This window comes from Lontra canadensis, unplaced genomic scaffold, assembly GCF_010015895.1.
Source record: "Lontra canadensis isolate GAN:19392208 unplaced genomic scaffold, GSC_riverotter_1.0 scaffold109, whole genome shotgun sequence".
In the NCBI taxonomy this organism is placed as follows: domain Eukaryota; kingdom Metazoa; phylum Chordata; class Mammalia; order Carnivora; family Mustelidae; genus Lontra; species Lontra canadensis.
Window position 1 is genome coordinate 2380151 of NW_022631103.1, and position 21647 is coordinate 2401797.

A 21647-nucleotide genomic window follows, 5' to 3' on the forward strand; every position below is an offset into this window, starting at 1 on the left:
AGCACAATTTAAAAACTGTCAATATGATGTACAATGACTTTTCATCTTTCCACTTTCATCCCACCATTTTGTTGGCACATTGCCATGAAATCATAATAAAGTTAGTCGCTTCTAATAGGATTTTACAGCTAAAAAGGATGTGTCCCAATAAAATTCTCTTAATAACCTTGAAAAGACACGAAGTAAATATGAACCTTGATTGTTATTTTAAAGATGAGAAACTGGGGCCCCAGAGAAGACAGGTGTGCAACCAGAACTCCGGTGGCTATAAGTAGCCGTATCCAAATTAAGTTCAACGTCTTTAAGTGTCCAGCCTAGAATTTTAAAGTTGGACAGGATCTTGGGTATCCCCTCAACCAATAGCCTGGAGTCTTCATTTTGCAGTGAAGAAACAGGTCTTAGAGAGACTGGATGGTTTGCCCAATGTCACCCAGGTAGTGAATCACATGGAGCAATTAACCAGGTCACCAGATCCCTCGTCCATTTCTGACACAGTGATCCAACGTGTACACCATTCATAATATCATAGAAAGCACTGCCATAGCTCCCATTCCTAGACCATTTCTAACATCATTACTTCTACAGGATTCCTCCTCTAAGAACAAATTGTTTTTGAAACATTTCAAAATATAGAGAACCTTTAAAGGATTAAAAGACGGTCAGACTTCTGCACACACTGTAGAAGGAGCCCTCTGTTCACAACATGATTTACCAAAACTCAGCTACTCAGAGTGACCATCTAGAAAGCATTTTCCTAGAACTCGAGGCACAGGTGGGAAAGAGCTCAGAGAACCATCCCTGACCCAGGGGAAATAACCTCAGCATGATAAAAGCAAACAAAATCTAACAACTTGAGCAAATTAATTTCTAATAAAGAGCTCTAGTCAGAGATGGGGAAAAAAAAAGTTAAATTAAATGTTACATTACCCCTGTGGTCATGTTACAAAGCACAGCTCCCGGAGACAGCTGTCCCGGACCTTGTGGGAGCTCAGAGCCACCCCACAAAGAAGGAAGGACAAAGTACACAGCTGGGATCACAATTACGGAGTCACAGTGACTGCCAGAGAAGGGGCTTGGCAAGTGCGATCACATGCGGAGAAGCAGTTAAGTATTCTGCCTCCAATGTCATTGGGGCAAAGGGCATTCAAACACTGGCCCCCTCTCCTCCAAATGCATTTCTTTACTCATTCCATCAACACGTCCTTTCATTTACTGACTGCTGGCTGTCTGCCATGCATTGTTCTGTCCTGGGGTTCTAGCTTTTGTCCTAGCGGAAGAAGGCAGACTATAAAAGGAAGAAGTATAGAGTAAGTCAGATGTTGGGAAACGCTATGAAGAAAAGTAAGTATGGAGAGAGGAATGAGAAGCTGGAAAGGGATATGTTTTTTAAATGTGTAGTCAAAGGAATGTCTTGATGGAGATTATACGGCATAACTTAGAAGGTAAAGGTGCGTGTCATGCAGATAGTGATCTGGGGAAAGAACATTTTGGGCAGGAACAGCAAGCCCCAAATCCCTGAGGCAGAAATGAGTATTTTCCAAGAGCAGTAAGGTGGCTAGCACGGAACAGAGGGGAGGGTAAAGAGCCGGAGGCCAGAGCCAAACCCTGGAAACAGAACCACAGGGTCTTTGCTCTTAAGGAGACGACAATCTAGCAGTAACTCTGCCCAGAAGGCTTGGTTTTTCAGAACTGGCTTCCTGGGTCACTAGCCCTGCAACCCTGGGAGAACTGAAACTTCTGTGAGGTTCCACTTCCCCATTTACAAATTAGAACAATAATAATCTCATCTCACTATCCCACTAATCCTACTCCCTAATCATCCCTTGAGATGATTTCAAAATGCTGGATTCTCATGCATCGTCTGTCTTCCTTCACGCAACAACCACAGGGGTTTAATATTTCTAGCTCCATGTTACAGACAAAAACCAATGCAAGAGGTAAGTCTTGCTCAGGAAAACACAGGCAGTGCTACAAGCAGGATTTGAACGCAGGTTGTTGGGACTCCAAAGGCCTTACAATGCTGAGCTGCTTGTGGTATGGCCCCAGGAAACTGACGGCTAGAAGTGAAAAGCGGTATGGGAAGGGCCACATGGCCTTGTGATGGCTGTGGTTGTCCTAATGACACAGTGTGTCTCACGGGACAGTGGAACAAAGTGCTCTCTCCCACGTAACAGTTGGGCGGTCCACATGGGCACGCTCCCCCACACAAGGGTGCCGAGATTACAGCTGTCTGGCTTCTCTTAGTGAGTCTGGGCTCTAGAGGTATGATCCTGCAGGGAAACTGAGGCAGCCATCTAGGTCATCAAATCCCCCACACTTAGAGAGTCAAACTTTAACGGGAAAAAAAGAGAGAGAGAGAGAGAGAGAGAGAAACAGAGACAGAAAGACGTCAAACTCTCTGTAAGTATCTCAGAATGACAGGGGACTCCTTCTCAAAGGGAAGGCTTCCTGCTTCCAGGCCCCCTGAAGGAGAGGAAAGGAGATCAGTTATGCTGATCAGCACATGTTTATGGCACTGGACCTTGCTCCCAATAAATCAAGACTCAGTTTAAGTCAGCAGAAGCTAACATTTTCTGGTTGCTTTTCTCCCTGGACCGCTCCGCTCACATGGTTTCTCTCCGATAGATTCTATACCCAGGAGAGGATCACCAGCGGACACCTCAGCTCAGGCTGATTACTGGATCCTAACCGTGTTGGTATGTCTTCTGTGCTTATGCATCTTCCCAACTTTCTTCTCAGTTGACCCCAAAACAGTGCCAGCAATAGCATGAGGATGAGGAGGAGGAGGAGGAGGAGGAGGACAAAAACCACAGAGACCAATGAGGTGAGGTTAACTCCCAAGCTGAATTCTGGGCTTTACCGCCACTTCACCTCTCACCTCACCGCCTAAATGCCTCATCTCTGAAATGTGAATGATAACATTATCATGTTGTGTTATTATTAGAGAAAAAAAAAGTATGTGAAGTCCCTGGTTCACACTAGCTCCTCAGCAACTGAGAGCTATGATTCTCCTTTAAAATAAAGGTAAATGGGGGGCGCCTGCCTGGCTCAGTCAGTTAAGCATCTGCCTTGGGCTCGGGTCACCATCCCAGAGTCCTGGGATCAAGTCCCCCACTGGGCTCCCTGCTCAGCAGGAGCCTGCTTCTCCCTCTCCTTCTACCCCTCCTCCCATTCGTGCTCTCTTTCTCTCACGCTCTCTCTAAAATAAATAAATAAAATCTTTATTTAAAAAAAATAAATAAAACAAAATAAAATAAAGGTCAATGAGATTTACGTAGTATCTGTCCATCCATGAGTTCACTTGATCCCCACAACTAACCCCCAGGCCCTAATCTGGGAGTCCTTCCACTTGGTAGTTGGTCAGAAGCTAGAATCTAAAGCTAAAAGAGAGTTTAGAAATGATCTACGAGTCTCATTTTACCAGGAGGGAAAGTGAGGCTCCAAGAGAGGGTGTATTATAATATTACCTAAGCAATTACCTTCTATAATAATTCAGAAGCCTCTTCCTGATGAGGAACTCTGCCAAAGACAGCAGGGCACGGACCAATGCGCTCGGGATCCAACTGAGTTGTTGTGATACCCAGAATCATATCCAAAGGCTTTATTAAAACTCCATTTCACACGGGCGGGTGGAGGAAGGTGCCCTGTGCCTTGCATGCAAAAGGGCCCCTGTTGGCACTGGACTCTTGCTCTGGGAAACGAAGGCCAAACTCAACGCACATGCTAACTGGCAGGAGTGGCTGCTGGGCAGAGTCCTGTGTCTGAACTCCCGCACCGCCGCTTTCCACCTGCTTCTCCACTCGCGCGTTATCTGAGGCATCCAAGAGGCCTCGTCCACACTTGGTCTAACTGAACAGGGGTCCTTCTGCAGGACTGAACTGTCCACTTTATCAAGGCAGGACAGGCACAGTTTGACTCACAAGGACACTCACCCTCATCACGACCCAGCATGGGACTGGGCGTCTGTTCAGCAATCTGGGGGGAAGATCCCCTGAAAAGTAGGTTCTGTGCCTTTCTGCCTCATTTTCTAGGAGCACACTGGCCTTGAAAATTAAGGAGGCAGGGCCCCCTTTCTCGGGCACCTCCTGTTTCTGGGGAAAGAATGCTTAGATGAAATGTTAGAGAGGGTGGGGTAAAGCCAGCTGAGGACAAGCCTTCAGGGCGTGGGCGAGAAAGCACAGGGGTTCAGGCCTGGTCTGTGCCTGTCTGCCCTGGGGGCTCTGAGCAAAACTCCAACTTCCCCAAGCCCGTTCACACTCCTCACACTGTGACCTCTGGATGCCCCGAGTACTTCTTCCTCTGCAGCCCCTTCCTTCATGAAAAAAAAAAAAAAAAGTTAATTCTATTCAATGGCTACAGCTCATCTTTTTTCTGATTTGAAAAGCAATTAAAACATCTGGGGGAGGGGGGCACTCCTAGAAGTACTGTGAGCCCCGAGGCACTGTGCTGTGCTACCGGCCAAGTTGGCCATGGTTCCTTAACCAAAAGGTGGAGCTGATGGCACCTTCCTCTCATCATGTTCTGAGTGTTCGTGGCTTAATCCGGAATGCACTGGTGTCCAGCGGGCACGCAGGGGCTCTGGATATTATACTATTGCTACTACTCAAAAAATGTAACTTCGCCGTTCTTCAGCGAAAACAGGATTATGAGCCTTTTGGAAGAAGAAGCATGACTTTGCTCCCTCTGTGATCTACTCATATATCAACCCCTCAAAATCTCCCTAGAGCTGTGAGCACAGAGCCATCATTTAACAGACGCACATCCTGAATAATGACAATGAGCTTGAAAGGAAATATTTTCCCACCCAAGAGAAACTTTACCAAAACTGTCTTTATTTGCTATTAGTTTTTTTTTGAAAATATAAAAATATCAAGAGTACTTAAAAAAACAAAACAAAACAAAACCAGGTCCCAGGATCTATGGGTGGAACCTGCAGCTGGGGCCATGAGGCTCTGGGAAGTCCACCTAACCTGGAGTGTCGCCCACAGCTTTGCAGGTGTGACACAGTCTCAAAGGCGATGGTACCACTCCTTCACCCTGTGAGCCTCAAAAGGAGCCCTTTTTCTCCATCAGGGAACGATGTGAAGCTCACAGATTCATTGAGCCATTTCCCAAGTTTTCGCACAGAACCTTCTACTCCTTAAGAATGCTCTTTACATGGGGCGCCTGGGTGGCTCAGTGGGTTAAGCCTCTGCTTTCGGCTCAGGTCATGATCTCAGGGTCCTGGGATCGAGCCCCGCATCGGGCTCTCTGCTCAGTGGGGAGCCTGCTTCCTCCTCTCCCTCTGCCTGCCTCTCTGCCTACTTGTGATCTCTGTCTGTCAAATAAATAAATGTAATATTTTTAAAAAGAATGCTCTTTACAAATAAGGGATGGACAGATGAAGGGAAAGACAGATGGAAGGGATGGATAGATGAAGGGAAAGACAGGATGGAACCAACACATGGCTAAACAGTTCTGAAAGTACTCCTAACACAGTGGTCCTCAATTACTTGAAAAAAATACAGTGAGTATTAGTGTATTAAAATCTCGGCAAGATCCTGTGATGAAGAAACCTCTTTTCCCTCGATGACCAGAAATCCCAAATTTGTTTAAGCCAATTTTGGCCCCCCTTGGCATAACTATAAATATCCCATCCAGTCTGGGAAATGCCCAACCGCCATCTTTCTGTTCTTTGCACGTCTGCATCTTTGCACACTGTTCCTTTTCTTGGTCCCTTCTTGTCTCATAGGTCTCTGCCTCAAATGCCACTTCTTTCAAGTGCCCTTCCCAGATCGTCCACCCTACGGCAGCCTCTCCACACCCCTCCTACCAGTGTCTCTCATTTCAACCTCTCTTCATTTTACAATAGTTATTTCATCGAAAACACATCAATACCATGTGTGATCACTGTCTAGCTAAGCCCTTAAGGGCAGGTAGTTTTCCTGACGGTTCGTCTTATGGAGACTGTGATGAGAACAGTGTAGTCACAGGTCCACCTCCGTGACTACTGGCTGGATGGGTGGCCAGGAGGATGACTGGAGGGATGAGCGGGACACTTTGCTATCATGTTTGGTTTCCCCATCCACATTGAAGGACTAAATATTTAAAAGCTCTAGCCAGTGCTGTTCTTTGAAGTAGAGCAGCTCTAAAGACGTCCTTTATTAAGTATTTACCAAATGGCAAGGAAATCTTCCTGATGTTGCTTTAACTTAATCTTTAAAACCACTTTGTGGGAGAACTGTTACTACCCCGATGTAAAGAGGACTGTACAGAGGACTGTAGACAAAAGCTGAAATCCCCTACTGGAAAATGGTGGAACCTACGGCCAGTCTAAGCCCATGTGGTTTCTACTGCATTATGAGCCTCTAAGCCAGAAGGAAACAATGATTCTCACTACTGCAAAACAAACAAGCAAAAACAAAAACAGGACTGCAAAAGGAACAGGAGGGAACAGGTGACGTTCTCACACATAATTCAATCCATGGTGTTTTGGTCTATGTCTGGAAAACAAGAAGCATTTCCTGAGTTGGTCCATGGTTTCAAAGAACCCAACTTCAGATCTATACAACTGTCTTCTACTGTTTAATAATATCTTTTCCATTTTCTTTGCAGCCCTTGGTTCTACCAGGTACCATCCCCTTTCTCCCTCTCGTGAAGAGTTTATTTTCTCTTGGAGAGCGATTACTGGACAAATGCCAGCCTACAGTAGGTGCTTCTCTAGCAGCAGCATCTGTCTCCTTGGCAGGCTCCTACAGCAATTCTACCAGCACCAGTAAAATGGCCAGGGGTTCAGTCAGAGCTCAGCTGCCCACAGGCCCTCAGGGGGCCTACCAGCCTCTGCCTGGATGTCTTGAAAAGAAGACACCAGTTTGGGCCCACCTCAAAAGCTGAAGGTCAGCCAAAGCCAACGCTAGCTTAGTCGGAACCATTTGGGCCAAGGCTGGTTTCTGCTGGAAGCCAAGAAACTCCCATGATCCTCTTTGCCAGACAAACCGGCAACAACCACCACCTGTATAAGAAAAAGCACGAGCCACCCGATTCTGGGGTCAAAGGCAAATGGATGCTGTGGTAGGCAGTCCCTAAAAGGGCCCCCCACCACCCAGCCTCATGGCATCCATGTCTTTTTGAGAATCTTCCCGAATGTGTGCTGATCTAGCAGCTCATTTCTAATCATCAGAATATGGCGAAAGTGAAGTCACTTAGTGAATTAGGTTACGGAAGGGCTCTGGCAGGCTTCTTGCTGGCCATCTCATGCCCTCTCATCGGCCTGCTCTGATGGAAGCCAGCTACCATGTTTGTGACCTGCCCTGCAGAAAGCCCCCTGTGAGGCCCCTGTGGGGATCAACTGAGGGAGGCCGTGAAACTGAGGGAGCCCTGGAAACAGGGCTGCGGCAGGCGGTGGCAGCAGCACTGGCCAAGCCCTGACGGCAGCCCCGTGAGATATTCCAAGCAAGGGCACCCAGCTCAGGCCTCCCTCTGAAACGGGAAGAACGGATGTCCACTGCTTGAAGGTGCAAAGTCTGGGGGTAATTCGTTACCCAGCCATAGTGAGCAGATGCGCTTAAAACAGAAGAGAGTGTACTTCTTTTAAATCATGTCCTTCCAAGGGCTTTTTTCAAGTGGGCTCAAAGGTCACCTCCGGAGGCCTATGCTAATCACCGGACTGAAAGTAACAACTCACTTCCCACACCACCACACGTGGATCCAGCTTTTCCCACTTCCTCCAAACTCAGACGTGCCCTTTGTGCACTGTGCACTCCGTCACTCAAAGTGCGGTCTTTGAACCAGCAGCCTCAGTGTCACAGGGGAGCTTGTTGGAATGCAAATCTGCGTGAGAGGAAGATTTCCAGCCCATTTACAGGTACACAAACATTTCTGAGAAACACCCAGTTATAACATTCTATCAGATTTCTTTATTTATTCGATCTTTTTTTTCTTTTTTTTTTTTTTTTTTTCCAGTTTCCTATCCTCTTCCCAACCCCAGGGAAAAGTGGGATAAGGAACTCATTGTTGATCCTGATTTCCACCATTTGGAAGCAGCCAGTCTGCTTTTGTAAACACAGAAATGAGACCCAGGGGGCCCATGCTTACGCAGATTTTATAATCAATACCACTGTCATCTATGCGTGCTTGAACTGGGTTTCTGTCTCTCACAGCCAGTAGTATTTTGAAATGGCAGGCTCAGAGCCATCAACAAGTCTCTCACCTTACCTCTCAGTGTATCACCAGTGGTGAGTGGACTGAAAGCTCTAGATACAGCTTTCAAAAATCCCAGGGAGGATGCTCCCAGACCAGCCAGTTGGGTCGGCAAGGCTGGAGCTGAATGCTAGCTCAAATCCAGCCATGCAACTGAGGTGGCCCAGAGGCATCTCCAGAAGAAGATGGAAATTTTTTTTTTTTCCCCTGAGAAAGGGGAGAGAAGTCTTAGGCAAACAAAGTATCAGATGCTCATTGCATTTTACAACTTTGTCCCCTTCAGATGCTTTTCCTCTACCTGCAATGCCCTACATTTAAAACAAAACAAAACAAAACAAAAAAACTACCAAAAAACCCCTCATCTCGGCGACCTCTGCTTATGTCCCTCTACAAGCCTGGCAAGTTCCTACTCAGCCTTCCAGAATCAGTCCCAGTTACCTCTGGAAGGTGCTCCCTAACTGCCTGGGGAGATGTAGAAAGGCTTTCTTCACTGATTTTATTCTATTCTTCTGCTCTCAACTGGAGATAATCATTACTTAGTAATTTAGGGCATTTCGACTTAAAATGATAAATACCTTCTTAAACTTTCAACCTTTTATGTGCCAATTAATATGTTTTAAAAATGAATGTTTATCCAGTTCTTGAGTCTCTAAAGACTGAGGAGATGGAGCCAGACTTGGATTTTGTACAGTGTCTTCCCCCTCTGATATGACCGCACCATCACAAGTCTATGGGTTCTCTGCTTGCCCCTCCACATCGCCCGATTTGCCAGCTGCATGTATTAAAAATAGCTCTTCCATCACCACCAGCCATGCGGACTCCATGCCTACCTGTTTCACTTCTGTCCCACATCCCCCAACCCATGCCCTGGAACATGGGCAGGTTAAAGGCCTCCACATCATTAGCACTGGAGATCCCCACCTGCCCCTCCACCTGGGAAACTCTCAGGGGGAGTGACAGATCTTACTGAACCACCTCGTCTCTTTAGAAGTGTTGCAAGGCCCTCGGGCGGCTGATAATTACTGGACTTGTTACTACTGGACTTGTTACTACTGAGCACGCTTCCCCCCTTCTCCAGGAACAGCTTGTTTGGAGACTGGCGGGGAGGGAAGGGAAATGGGCATCTTTGTCCTGGCAGAGCACAGGGTCCCGCTCCCCAGAGCTAGTATCAGCAGCTGAGGATGGGAGGTTTGGGGGAGGGAGGGCAGATCTGGGTCAGAATCAGCAGCTGCAAACAAGAGTAATTGGATGACTCTTCCGTGGCAATTTTTCTACCCACAAATTTGGAATCCAGGCACGTCCTCCATATTGCTCACTGATGAATGATGCCTGCTTACGGGATAAGGTAACCTGAAGGCATTGAAAGCCCTCCCAATTCTCCTGCTCCTTTCTCTGGATGTTGCCCATTTCTAACCAAGTAACTGTCTCTCCCCCGCAAGTTCGAATGCTTTATGTGACATTTCTGCGGCCCCCACACCCTCACATTTTCATTAGTGCGTTGACATTAGAACACTTTTTAACCTACAAGCCTCTTCCCCTTGCCCACCTCTCCCTTAAGAGATACTGAAAAGCCAGATCCTTGGTTTCTTGGCCTCCGTTTCCAGCCAGAAGAGGCAATAAGATTCAGTTCTGGCAAATAAAGAGAAACTAGGATGGGAGTATCTCGCTTTGTGGGAGTTCCTTCTGGGCGATTGTTGTTTGTTTTTGTTTTCACCACCACTGACAAAAGGAAAAAGACTAATAATGAAAGCACTATGGTCCATCCTGGCTGCCCTGGTTTCCTTCCGTTTTCAGTGAAGTTATAGGAGGATATGGTACGTGTTCCTATGGCAGTTCTTGGGGGACCATGGAGGAATTAATCTAGGATGACATGGAACAGAAAGAAAGAACGTGAGGCTTGATAACATCTTTGAACTACTGCACCGGTCTTGGGACCACCCACCTCTGACTCTTTGCTATAGATTTAAAAAAAAAAAAAGACTTTATTCCTGAAACCACTGTTGGCTATGCTTTCAGTTTTTCTTACTAAGAGTCTCAGGCTCCATTCCAGGTTCTTAGGCTAACACTTGTTTTTTAAAAATTATGTTTATTTATTTGAAAAAGTGAGCATAAGCAGGGAGAAGGGGCAGAAGCAGGCTCCCTGCTGAGCAGGGAGCCCAACTCAGGACTGGATCCCAGGGCCCTGAGGTCATGACCTGAGCTGAAGGCAGATGCTTAACCAACTGAGTCGCCCAGGCACCCCTTTGCTAGCACTTCTTAAACTTCATAAGGTCACGCAGTGACTAACGAAAGCCTAGACTTTCTCCAAAAAGACAGGCATAGCTCTAAGGCTTGCCTCCAGTTTCAGGAGCATCACAGACCGCCATCTCCCAAACCATAAGTCTCTTGCTCAACAGAGAGACTTGCCCGCAGATTATGCATACAAAGTACAGGGTTATATAATTAACACCGATACATACAGTAAGAACCCCAAGGCATTTTAAGTTCCTGCGCTTTACAAGATATGGCTATCATCACCATTTATTGAATGCTTACCAGGTGGGAGGTCCTGGGGCACTGTTCCAAGCTCTCTAACCATGTAATCTCATCTGATCGATAAACCTTAATGAGATAGGTATCACTACTATCTCCACTTTGTAAGAATGACACGGAGCCTTGGAGTCACTAGCAAATTGCCCCAGGTCACAGTGCTAGCAGAGGACGAAGACAGAATTTAAACCCAGGCAGCGTGACTAGCTTGGCCCTTCTTTTCACCTCTCCTCTACGCTGCCTCAATTCTGTAGTACACCGAGTATTACAATGGAAAAGCAGACTGATGCAGGCTAGAAGCTGCAACAGAATGGACTGAAATATTAAGCTAAAATGTTTGGTTAACTAAAGGTATCATCGGTTGTGCATTTTAATTTCAAAAAAAAATGTAAGCTGAATTCTTAGAAAAGTGAGTATCCTCAGTGAACTATCCCATTTGTGGTCCTTTGGGGTTTACTTAGATTTAATAACTGATTGGAATATAAACACCAAGCGCTTACCACGTCAGCCACTGTTTAAGCACTTTATGTCCATCATTTTACTTAAGCTTCATGATAAACCTGTGGGGTAGTTAATGTTATCCCCATTTGACAGATGATGAAACTGAGGCATAGAAAGGTAATGTGTGGAAGGACACAAAGCTAGAGAGAAGCAGTGTCCAGGTATCAACTCAGAGGTTGAGGCTATACCTTGAGCCACTGAATCACGCGGACTCCAATTTCAGCACTGGACTTGCATCATCTCGATCTGGAATCTAAAAATTTACAGAAGCCTTCACATTTTATGGAGATTAAAAATAAGGCTTCCAACATGCACTAATAATCCATTCCCTCCTACTTAGACAGCAGGTCTCATTCCCTTGGGCTTGAATTGTCAATGGCACACAAGAAGGGCTCGGCCCACAATGATCTCTTCTCTCTACACTCACTCCCTTGGGAATCTTGACCAAAGGGTATTGAGTCTCACCTCTCTCTCTCTCTCTCTCTCTCTCTCTCTCTTTTTTTATGATTTTATTTATTTATTTGAGAGAGAGAGACAAGGAGCACAAGTAGGGGGAGCAGCAGAGGAAGAGGGAGAAGAAGGCTTTCCACTGAGCAGGGAGCCCAATGCAGGGCTCAATCCCAGGGCCCCTGAGATAATGACCTGAGCTGAAGGCAACCACTCAACCAATTGAGCCACATAGGCGTCCTGGCCTCACCTCTTGGTAAAGTGTGCTCAAGGCTCCATCTATCACCCTGACCACCCTCTCAACTCCCAAGTCCTCGTGTCCAGCTCTCCACAGGACCTTTTCCACATAGACACCTACCTAAAGATCACTTCAAATCCAGTGTCTAAATACACTGGACATCACAGGATCTTAGCCATGGATGGGGGACCATCAAAGGCAGGTGGTGTATTGAAAAGATTGTGTTTACCAGGCAGAAAGCACAGGATTCAAATCCTAGCTCTGAAACCATTTCTTCTATAAAATGGAAGTGGTGACTGTCCCTTTCATTAGGGAGTAGAAAGATAAAGATTAATGGCTACTAACTTGCCTCCCATAGTCCCTGGCCCTTTGTAGGCACTCAGGATATAGTAGTCACATTTACTACTATTATCATCAACAAAATTTTGTTCATCCACTGAATGCAGGAGTATTTCCACAATACCCATGACAGATGGCCAGCCAGGCTCTGCTAGAACATTTCCAAAGATAGAGAGCTCTCTCGCTCACACCATCTCCCTAGGCAGCCGGATCTATTATTGGACATTTCTCACTGGCACAAGTCTATCCTAGGTTGAGCCAAATCCTGCCTCCATGACTTCCGCTGGCCCTTGTTATGTCCTGTGGAGCAGCACAACATGGTGCTGCTCTGTTCCAACACAAGAGGCACTTCTGAAAAAAGCAATCAGGTCCTCACTACCTCCTCTCCTGTCCAGGCACTCATTCCCAGGCACCTGCTCCCATGATGCAATTTCTAGATTACCCACCATGCTACTACTTCCTCAAAAGCATGGTACCCAAGAGGTACAGCAGCCTTGTACCTGGGACAAGTGAATACAGCAACTTCCATTAACGCATTTGAAAGGTCAAACTGTGATTTTCTAAGTGGACCATTAGGTATCACTCTTGCATCACCCAGGGCTTGAAGTCCATTAATCTTGCACATTTCCTCTCTTCCTGTTAAAAAAAGATCATGTTGGGGGGCGCCTGGGTGGCTCAGTGGGATGGGCCTCTGCCTTCGGCTCGGGTCATGATCTTGGGGTCCTGGGATCGAGCCCCGCATCGGGCTCTTTGCTCAGCGGGGAGCCTGCCTCCCTTCCTCTCTCTCTGCCTGTCTCTCTGCCTACTTTTCATCTCTGTCTGTCAAACAAATAAATAAAATTTTTTTAAAAAATCATGTTGGGTCCCCCATCCTGTCCTATTCCCATGGGATCTGGGCACCAACAACTGAACATATCCTGTACACGCTGACTTTGGCCAGAATGAGAACATTCAGATTTTTTTTTTTTTCCCCCAGACTGCCTCAATTCCTTGTCTAAGGTATTGCTAGTCTTTTTCTGTTAGTTTGCTCCAAGGCCGTCCTCAAATTCGGCACTAAAGGCCCCCACTCAGGTTTGCTGACATTCATTTTAAGAAACAACTATTCAGTGCGAGATACTGTATTAGAGTCTCTGAGTACATAAAAGAATCCCTGCGTGTAAGAGGCAGGGAAGACAGGCGCACGAATGAAAAGACGATACCGCGTGGTGTCGGCAGTGATAGCAATGGGGAAACACTAGCCCCAGGTGGTTCACACGTGTGGCTGCAAATAAGCATCATCTGGGGGAGACTTTAACTGGCCACACCCCCAACCAACTGAATCAGAACCACCGTGGGTGGGAACCCGAGCCTCCACACTCATGAACACCCCACTCCCCAGTGATTCCAATGGCGCAGCCAAGTTCAAGAAGCAGTAGCCTGGACCAGCCAAGTTCTTTTTAAGTTTTAATATGCATAGGAATCAGCTGGGCTCTGCTACAATTCAGAGGCTGAGTTCATAGGTCTCAGGTGGAACATGAGATTCTGCATTTTTAATTCACTGCCAGAAGAGGCTGATGCTGCTGGCTCACATCACACCGTTGAGTAGCACTAGGCTGGGATACACAGGCTAATTCCCCCTCAATTCCCTCTCCAGCCTTGCCTCCTTTGATGCTGCAAGTTGAACCTTTCATTCCCGCTGATTGAAAGAGACAAGTAAATGGTAAGGTAAATACAATGATGGTTTGACAGGAGCTAGGAGGGCCCAGAAGAGGGCACTTAATCCGACAAGGGGGTGTTGGTGGTGGTGGTGGCCGAGGAAGGCTTCCCTGAATAGGCTGTGTACGATTTCATTCAGTTATACAGAGGGAAGCTATGAGCCCCAGCAAAGAACTGGGCATAGCCTCAGAATCATGGGAAAGAAAAACAAAACTCAATGCTCATTCAGGGAACTTAAGTGTTTCTTGGTCCCCGCAGATGCCTTCCCTCATTTACCAGCGTACCTGGCCAGGGCCCTTCCCTGCAGTGTTGATTCAAACTATCACTTAACTTTTCCTCCACTGAAACCCTATCACCAGAACCAGACCATGACCTCGCCAAGCACAGAAGCAGGTTCAACTACATCACATACCCTCCGTGTCCAGCAGGGTGCGCCACCCACGTTAGATCTCAAGAGGATGTTTGTAAAACAATGAAGATTACATTTTGTTTGTTTTTTAAATAGATTTTCAGTTGGAATACTTTCTTTGAAACCCAAATTGACGTAATCAGTTAAAGTGACTTACTGAGATCTGACTTATCAAGAAAATGATGTAAGTCAGGGAGATGGGGTGGAGAAATGACCCAGAGTAATTAGAAAAGAGGAACGCTTCACACAACCCAGTGGTGTGGTCTGTGAGGATGGCGGGGTATTCTCTGGGGGCAACACAGCCCAGCCCGTTTCAGATGGTTGGCATGGAGGGGGTAAGAGTTAACCGTGTTTGGGACAAAAGAGACTGCAAAGGGCTACAAGAAAGAAAAGTCAGCCTAATTCAATCAGACATTACAGTCAGCCCCCGTTAATGTGAAACAATTAATACAATCCATTTTTATGCAGATTAAAACATTACAAATTAACAGGTCAATAGCCCTCATATGTTCTGAATTTGGGCTCCACCGGAGCCAGGTGAACCGTTCCGTGAACCAATCTAAACTTCATTACAGAGGAGGGCTCCGGCTCTCAAAGATTCACACTGAACTCAATTTGGAGTTAATCGCTCACATTTTTCTCTCATCTACCAGATATCCTAATTTAAAGACAGATCTGCTCGGCTTTCTTTTCTGACAAAAGACAAAGAGAACATGAATTATTCATTGATAGTAAAGGTATCATTTGATCTGTTTATTTTCCAATTAGGTGAAGTCAGATAAAGAAGCAGTCAATAAAACCAAGAGATTTTCGCCCATTGTATGAATTAAAAGTAGACCGTGTTAATGTGGGTCTTGGAGTCTATAAAAAAAACATTCCATTAGCAGTGTGCATTGGAGGGGAGAGGGCTCAGAAATGGGCATCGCTCACCACTAGAATGCCTCCATGTGGAGGCTCTGAAGGTCCTTTCTTCCCTCCTGTCCCTTCCTGCTGACCCATAGCCACCCCATGCCCACACCCACCCGCCCACTCAGCCTCTAAGCCTTTGCTCAAGACTTGCCCTGGTTTGACTGTCTCTTCTCCCCATGCCCAGCAACATCCCAGTTATGCTTGAGGGCACGGCTCCCCACTCTGCGTCCTGTGAAAAACTTGCGCAGTCCCCTCCCCTGGCCCGCCACCCTCAACACCGTCAAGGCATGGGCACGTGTTCCCCTCCCTGATGCTCTCTGGTGGCTCTGTGTGCAGTTCTCCTGGGTTTCGGTGGATTTCTTGAGAACCATGCTAGCACCCTGCCCATGGGACTTCTAAACTCCAGAACTGTGAGAAATACATTTCTGTTGTCTGTAAGTGTCTGCAGCTCGTTGTTTATTATCATACTTGACACAGCAGCCTGAACTATGAGCCAGCCAGTTGCTGCAAATAGGTAATAACAGTCGTTGAAGTGAATTACCAAAAGTAAACTGAGACAACAGGCAAACTCATTAAGCTGGATATGTCTTTGGCCGCCCTCCTCTTCCCATCCCCACGAGACCCCCCACCCAGAGAACACACTCCTTCCCTAGAATAGAGAAGGAATCAAGAGTTTATTGGACCTTACTCTTCTTTCTCAAATCTACAACACAAGGGCCACATCACCAGCTTACCACGGATCTTTAACCAAACACTTTCCCTGACTCTTTGTTGCTTTGTTTCTAGAATGAATTTAGACTAAATGCTGTTTCTTTCCAGCATTAAAGGTTATGCATCTATCATCACCAGCAAATTATTTCATTTACTCAGCAGGCACTTACCAGAGCTTTCTCTGGACTCTACACTTCTGCTAACCATGGACACAAGGAATAGGACACATTTCCTTCCCTCGGGGAGCTCAGTCCACTGATAGAATGTGTGGGGATAAATAACAGTACACCATAGGGTGACCATTCTATTCCTTTCCATAATTTCCCTTTATATCCAAAATGTCAGGCTCTGCTCAGTCCACCTTGCTCTTGTCAACCCACGAACTGGCCAAATCATCATGGACAGCAACTTCAGGACCTCTAGGTTCAAGGTCCCCAGGATTAAGTTCTCTCTCTAATCTGAGCCCTGTCAGGGGCTTTTTTTTTTTTTTTAAGATTTTATTTATTTATTTGACAGGCAGAGATCACAAGTAGGCAGAGAGGCAGGCAGAGAGAGAGAGAGAGAGGGAAGCAGGCTCTCTGCTGAGCAGAGAGCCCGATGCGGGGCTCGATCCCAGGACCCTGAGATCATGACCTAAGCTGAAGGCAGAGGCTTTAACCCACTGAGCCACCCAGGCGCCCCCCTGTCAGAGGCTTTGATGTGACCACACACACTGTGATTGTTGCAAGAGGCAGTCTCGTGCCCATATGTGGTTCTTCAACCCCAGCACAGCCCTCTCCCCCCAACCCGTGACCAAGAGACAGGGTCCATACAGTCTATGCCGAGCTTACCGCCACCCGTGGGAAGAGATTCCTGGTTCAGAGTCAACGTGTTCTCCTTTGTTGTGTTTAAGGGTAGGTGCCTCTGGCTTTCAATATTTCAGACTCCATGGAGGAGGGGTCAGAGTCCTTCTACTGACAGAAGGGGTGTATCTAAGCCAATTCCTCTGCTTTGGCCACCAGGGGACCCACTAGTCCTGAGGGACGGATGCCCATTGTTGGAGCTGATCACGCTGTCTCTTCTTTATGTGAGTATACTATTGTTCCATCCACTACGTGACTGTTGTTATCCTTGGTGACTACAATACCAAGGCACTGTGGGCAGAAGCGCGTGGACTTCTCCCGTCTGGCATTATGATGCCCTTTGCTATTTTCTCTGAGATGGAGTCCCCCTCAACTCTCCCCCCATCCCCCGTGCTGGTGCATGGTGTCCTGCTCAACATTCTCTAAGAAGACAATGCTTCTTAGCAACTTCGTCTGCTGCCCCAACAACAGACCACAGACTGGATGGCTTACACAACACACACTTAGTTCCCACTGTTCCATAGTCTAGAAAGCCCAAGACCAAGGTGCCAGCAAATTCAGCCTCTGGTGAGGATACTCCTCCTGGCTCGCAGATAGCATTTTCTGGTCATGTCCTCACATGGTGGAGAGGAAACAAGCTCTCTGGTGCCTCCCCTTACAAGGGCATCAGTCCCGCTCTGAGGGCCCCACCCTTTTGGCCCCAGCTGAACTTCACCGCCTCCTAACACCACATCTCTGAATATCATCCCATTAGGGCTTAGGGCTTTCCCATATGAAGATCAGAATGAGGACGGGGCACAAGCATTCGGTCCGTAACAGGCAGTGCTGCCCTGTCTTGCCCCACACAGAGCCCTCTTTTCAGGGAAGACTGGTGGGGTTATGTGCACAGGATCCCACTTGGGAGACCTGTGGAGGAATCGGGAGTATGGGTCCTCAGAGCAGACAGAAACACACGTCGGTCTCCCCAGCGTTTACCCCACACACCTGCCTCCTGCAGCACCGGGGGCCTTGCAAGGGGGTAACTTCTCTGAAGGTGTGAATGCATCTCTACCTGACCCACAAGAAAACTATCTTGCAGCCTCTGGGGCTCCAGATGGGGCCTCTTCAGACCTGCTGCCAAACCTGGCAATAAAGCACCCCAAAATGATTAGCTCCACCATGGAAAGCAGAAGGAGGAAAAAGGAGGTTAAGAGATCACTAACACGGTACCACATGTCCGAACACACCACCGGTGCCTAGGCCAGAGCAGGGAAATGTGAATGGGAAGAAAAACGGTGCTGAGCTTGCCGGGGAATGGAAGCAGAACGGGAAGGAGAGGATGGGGAACCTTTTAGCGGAAACTTTCTGGCCTGGGTAGCTCCCTCGTGGCCCCCTGAGATGGGAGTGGCCAAAGCACTTCCTCTGCCCAAGTTAACTTTCCTTAAAGCCAGAGATGAAAGAGTAAAAAACATGAATGCTGGGGATTGATTGATCTGAAATGCAGGTCTCATTACCTTTAGAATGTTTGAAAACAATCTTCAGTGATGTATTTTTTTTTAAAGATTTTATTTATTTATTTGACAGAAAGAGATCACAAGTAGGAAGAGAGGCAGGCAGAGAGAGAGGAGGAAGCAGGCTCCCTGACGAGCAGAGAGTCCAGTACGGGGCTCGATCCCAGGACCCTGAGATCATGACCTGAGCCGAAGGCAGAGGCTTTAACCCACTGAACCACCTAGGCGCCCCGTGATGTATTTTTTTAATTGGAGCCTCTAAGGACCTCAGCAGCTCACAGTTGGGGAAAGGAATCGAATCACTGCCAACCACACATTATGGAGTCTTTTGGGTCTAAAAATACACGTATCTCGGCCTTACCAGGTTGTCTGCTACCTATGACGGCGGCTGCAGCCTGCGCGGCAAACTTCCTCAAAGCTGCCACCTAACCAGCAGCACTGGACACAGCTTCTGAGAGGTGGCTGCTGGGTTTGTGCGTGTTTCGGGGCCAGTTTACTTGCACTGGAAGCAAAGAGAAATGCCGACCTCTGAGGAAAAGGAGGGAGGCTGTGGGTAGGTCTGGATCCAAAACCTAGTTCAGGGCTAGGATGGCATGAGAGTTTTCATCTGGAAAAAAATTCTGAGGCTGCACAATGGCTGGTGAAAAAGCAAACTGCATGAGAGCAGAGATGTCCACTGCCAAGGCGGGCGATGGTCTCCTAGAGGCCAGCCACTTGGCATCCCAAGGCTTGAAGAATCTTACACATTGGCACTATATTCCCTAGTAACGAGGACTTTCATATATGTTCATGAAATCTATGCCCATATCATTTCCTATTTCTTAAATTTTTTGACATTTTAAAAATATTTTTATCGATTTAGACAGAGAGCATGAGCAGGGGAGGGGCAGAGAGAGAGGGAAAGAGAGAAAGAGAATCTCTAGCAGTCCCCATGCTGGGCATGAAGCTCAAAGCAGGGCTCGATCCCACAACCCCAAGATCATGACCCGAGTCAAAACCAAGAGTTGGATGCTTAATGGACTGAGCCACCCAAGCACTTTCCTATATCATTTTCTTCACTCCGTTTATTTCGAATGTTTTAAAAATATGTACTACAATAAGGCTTTTGTGAAGTTTAGACGGCTTGCCTAGGGTCACAAAACTAACAGCTGGAGGTGCCAGGGTTCAACACTTGGGTCTTCTGACGACCGGGTCTCTCCGCATTCCACCAGCTTCTCTGCCTGAAGACTGAGATAGGATTGTTGTTTCCCTCCCTGACTTAAAACTACTAAGGACAAAACTCGGACACTGGGCACCTGCTTGAAATAACAACAGCCCAGTAAGGTATAAAAGATGAAATTATCTAAATATTACTTCGTAAGTTATAAATCACTAGATACATTTTGGCTAGTCTTCACAAAATTACTAGTAGTAATATTAGTTTAAGGTGAGTGCTCATTGGCTGACATCAAAACAAGGGCCTTGGGAAAAATTATTAATGTCGACAACACTTTTAGAAACGAATCCCAAATTCCATCTCCCTGCAGGAGGCAATTTCTGGCATCCCAGTATCCTACCTGTCTGCAATTCTATAATTCATATACTGTATCCATTTTCACAACCCACAGCCAACCCAGGACGACACCCCACAAAGCAGCCAGCGTCCAGGGTAAAGAGAATTAAATGAGTCAAGATATTTGTCTTCACAGGCCAATTAATCCCAAGGTCACAAAACTAATGAGTATCCTGAGAGAAGTGGATCCCAGGCAGCCTGCCTTCTGGTGTCTTCCCTTCTTCCTGTCGGCCCATCAGGGGTCCCTGAGAACAGACATACTGTGTCCCACAACTCAAGCTTTCTAGTTCTTGGCTACAAAGTCATTGATACATAGGCTTCCATGGGCTACTCCTTGTATTTTATATTGGCAGCTGTTCTCAAACACAGTCTCTCTTTCCAGAGTTGTCTTTCTGCTCTTTGCATTTTTTTTTAATCTATTTACTTATTTGACAGAAAGAGAGAGATCACAAGTAGGCAGAGAGGCAGGCGGAGAGAGAGGAGGAAGCAGGCTCCCCGCCGAGCAGAGATCCCAATGCGGGGCTCGATCCCAGGACCCTGAGACCATGACCTGAGCCGAAGGCAGAGGCTTTAACCCACTGAGCCACCCAGGTGCCCCTGCTTTTTGCATTTTTAAACAGTACCTCTAATTGCACAGGCTTGTTTACCTGACCCTTTGAAACCTTTCTCTGGTGTCATCAGTAGTTCAATTCTTTGTTATCTTTAGATTTACAAGGTGTATGCATCATGTTCATTAATTCCAGGATGGTCTACAATCTGTCTCTTGCAAAAACAAGTAATAACAATGATAATAATAGTACGTACCCATACATACACACATGCCTCTATATTCAGAGGGCACTCCCTTAACTGAGAAAGAAGGTGCCTAAGTGCTCAGCATTAAATCTTCCAAATAGTGAAAAATCTACTATTAAATAATCTGGAAGAGGTGAATCAATAAAAATAAGTAAATAATTGATGGTGTTATATTAGGTTAAAGTATAACATATGATATTCATTAACCCGTCAAAAAATATCGCTCGAGTTAAACCACATCTCTCAAATGAGCATTTCTGGTGTTAATTCAAAAGGCAATAGCAGTCACCCAGGGGATGTTTTTAATGTTTTATGCTTTCATTGCTGTGGTGTTTATAAGAGAGGTGAGCAGGGCAATAAGGATCATATTTAGGAAGGCAGCTCAGTGACAGCCAAGACACTGAACTACAGTCAAGCCATCCTCCTTCACTTAAGCAACCTGGACAGCTCCACTCTGGCTGATCAGCTTGGCTAAGAGACAACTGAGAAGCTTATGGAAATTTCCTATAGTAGTAAACAAGGTCCTTTCCTTTATTCTTAAAAATAAAATAAAATAAAAGTCCCAGTTCATAATGTTTATATTGCATTTGGCTCTAAAGTGCTCTTAGATGTTGCTGCATTTCATCATGAGGAGTGTGTGTGTGTGTGTGTGTGTGTGTGCGCACGCGCACATGTTAGCGTGCGCATTCATACCACCCAGGGTTCCGGAAGCAGTCCAGCAAGCAGGGCGCACAGGTTCTGGAATCAGTAAAACTGGAATCCTTGCTGCACCACATACCAGCTGGGTGATCCTGGACAACTTGCTGACTCTTACCGTGCCCAATTTCCTCACCCGTCAATGGGACAGGGTAATAATGACCTCGAAGTTTAATGAGACAATGTCCACAAAACATCTACCCTTGATTCTGTCACAGAGCAGACAGTTAACACAATTTGGGTTTCTTTCATTTTTTCCCCCATTTAGCAAAGGAGAAAAACTGAGTGTTGATGTGATGTGCCTCCCCGGAGCAGG

At 46.6% G+C, this 21647-nt stretch overlaps 1 protein-coding gene across 6 annotated transcripts in view; it reads right to left on the reverse strand.

Moving 5' to 3' along the window:
* Window positions 1-21647, reverse strand: part of DAB1 (DAB adaptor protein 1) — a 784414-nt gene that overhangs the window by 285668 nt on the left and 477099 nt on the right. The window contains exon 1 of one of the 6 annotated variants that reach the window (XM_032839736.1): window positions 928-971. The exons of the other annotated variants lie outside the window; for them this stretch is intronic. The gene's annotated coding sequence lies outside the window, so the exon portion shown is untranslated. Of the gene's footprint in view, window positions 1-927; window positions 972-21647 lie in introns of those variants that run through there. 6 annotated transcript variants of the gene reach the window in all.